The 2,531-nt window shown below is 51.5% G+C and overlaps 1 protein-coding gene across 1 annotated transcript in view; it reads right to left on the minus strand.

Annotated features, from left to right (window-relative positions):
- The window catches only part of FAT2 (FAT atypical cadherin 2), a 60,325-nt gene extending 58,095 nt beyond the window's left edge, over positions 1–2,230 (minus strand). Inside the window, exon 1 of the mRNA XM_005418879.2 lies at positions 2,219–2,230. The gene's annotated coding sequence lies outside the window, so the exon portion shown is untranslated. The remainder of the gene's footprint in view (positions 1–2,218) is intronic.
- Between the last annotated feature and the right edge of the window lie 301 nt (positions 2,231–2,531).

The following is a 2,531-nucleotide window of genomic DNA, read 5'->3' on the forward strand; positions in this document are numbered from 1 at the left end:
GAACAATCTCCCATGGGACACTGCTGGGTTGGGAAATCTCTGTAGCTTTTGTGCTTCAAGTGTTCTTGTTGGGTGCTCTGCTCACAGCATTTAACTCCACTTGGAAAGTGACATTGGTTTCCAGCTCACTATGGCCTTTCAGAAACAGTTTGAACTGAATGGGAAGAAGGGAAAAACTTGGATTTACATGTGCAGCTTGTCCATTTCTCCGGGTGTTTTGTTCAGATAATTTATAGGGGAACTTGTAGTGAAGTTTTGGGGATTATGAAAGTGACAGTAGAAATAATAGTACCTTGAAATTGCAAATTAGCTCCTTTTCAATGACATCTCACAAGAGGAGGCCAGATCAGCCAGTGGTGGCACTGGGAGGTGCATTTGGGAGGAAGGAAAGGAAAAGTTCCTTCACACAAGCTGCATGTCTCGTGTCTCACAGCTGGGGAAGGCAAGAAAATCAGGTATTGGTGGCTGGATTTCAGCAGGGCTGACGCAGGGCTCAGAACAATACCTGTATTATATTTAGACACACCAAGGTGCAAGTGAGCAAACCTCTGGCTTCGGGGCATCAGCTGATTGCTGCAAGAACCAGCATTTCCCTGAGTTTGGAGCCTTTCACCACTGGACAGGTGCCTTGCTCCTTCTGGAGCAGTGGGGACTTGGTCTCATGCTGTGGAGCAAGATGTGCACCCTCAACTAGCAAGGCCAGCAGTGCTGATCTCAGCAATGCCACCCATGAGCCAGCTCTCCCTGTCTGCACCGTCTCCTTGCTCTCCCAGGTGGTGACAGGGGCCCTCTTTCATCCCTTTTCTTTGCTCTGCTGATGAAATGCTCTTTGGGGAGGCTGGTGCTCACAGAAGAGCTGTGTATCAGTCAGGCCCTGCAGAAAAATTGGGTGTGAGCTGGTTATTACCTGATCCCCTTACAAAAATGTACAATATCCAGTGACTGCAAAAGCCACTGACAGCTCCACCTTGTTGCCAGCAGGTTGGTGGCACTGGGTGTTCCTTCCCACAGAGGTGGCAGAGCATGGTGCTGTTCTTGTTGGCTGCAGGGGACTGAGCTCTCAGAAAAAAAACGTTGTTCCTTGGCTATGGAGCAGCAGAACATGAGGGACATGACTGAAGGAGGGCTTGATTATTATCCAAAAGCCCACCTGCTTTTCCAAATGTACCAGGTGGTTTAATAACAAAATTACCTTTCCTAATTAAATCATGGCTTTGGGGTGAGCAGCAACCTAGCTACGGAACCCCTAAAATCCTCATATTATAATTAGCTAGGATATTAAGATGGCCTTCTGCCTTCCTTACAAAGACAAACATAGTCTCTTAGAGCACATTTGGATTGGTTACCATCCCAGTGATCCAGGAAGTACAAGAAGCAGAGGAGAGCTTTTCCTGAGGTCCAGCTGCTCATTCCATATCAGTGGTGAGTGAGAGCCTGGAACTGGTGAAAACTTTCTGGCTCTGCCTCCTCAGCTCTCCTGCTCAACTTGAAGTCAGGCTGGGTTGGGAAGAAAAGAGTTGTGTTTATCCCAAGGAGCAACTCCTGCTCCTGCAGAAAGGGGTGGGTTGCAGAATTATTTGTGGTTGCAAGCAGAGAGGATTGGCCCTGGCTGGGGGAGCTGTGCCAGGAGGAAAGAAAGAAGATGGAGCTGTGCATGGTGCCTGGCTTTGTCCTTCTTCACACCACTCAGAGAGTCGAACAAGCCAGCAACGCTCCATAAGCTGCTGTCAACATTTCATACCACCATGTCCTGCTGCTGAGATCTCACCCTGTCAGAAGCAATGGGGCCTTTCCAGGGTGTGGGGGATGTCAGAGCTCCATCACTTGGCTGGCAAAGGCGCTTCTTTCTCCCTAATCATGGGGTGAGATTTCATTTCCTGGTTCCACCCAAGATCTCCATGTAATAAAGCCAAGGTGTTCTGCTGTGGGTTACCTGCATGCAGAGTTTTCCAGAGAAGCAGCATGTTCAGGCTGGGGCAGGGGAATCACCACAGGCCTCTTGGACCAGCAAGAAGCATTTACAGGGGCCTCCCTGCCATGGCTGGACTCACTGCCCTGCCTGTCCCCTGAAGACCTGCCTGCAGGCCCATCCTCCAGCTCATCCTCCCAAGCATGTGCCTTTCCTGGCCAACACTTGCAGCTGCAGTGTTGCCTCCATGGACACACAGGTCAGGGCAGTGCTGTTGAGACGTGGCACTGGATTTGTTTTACTCCAAACCCTTCTGCCCTCAGAAACAGCCACGATGGCATGACCCCCATCATTGATCATCCCTCCTGAGGGTGAGGGTGAGCTGGGGGCTGGAATGCTGCAGCTGTGTTGGCGAGGGTGGGCAGCAGACTCCTGGTGCAAGCGTCCGCTCAGGGGTGTGCAGGGATCTGTGAGTTACCTCCCCCGGGGACAAACAACTCCTGCTTCCCCTTTGCAGGGAATAGAGCCTGTCTGTGTGCCTGGCCCTTGAGCCCTGCATTGCTGCCGTGCTCCGTGGGTCTGTTTGCGCGGCAGCGTGCAGGGACTTGCCAGGGAAGGGGGG

Source organism: Geospiza fortis, unplaced genomic scaffold, assembly GCF_000277835.1.
Source record: "Geospiza fortis unplaced genomic scaffold, GeoFor_1.0 scaffold55, whole genome shotgun sequence".
NCBI classification, from domain to species: Eukaryota; Metazoa; Chordata; class Aves; order Passeriformes; family Thraupidae; genus Geospiza; species Geospiza fortis.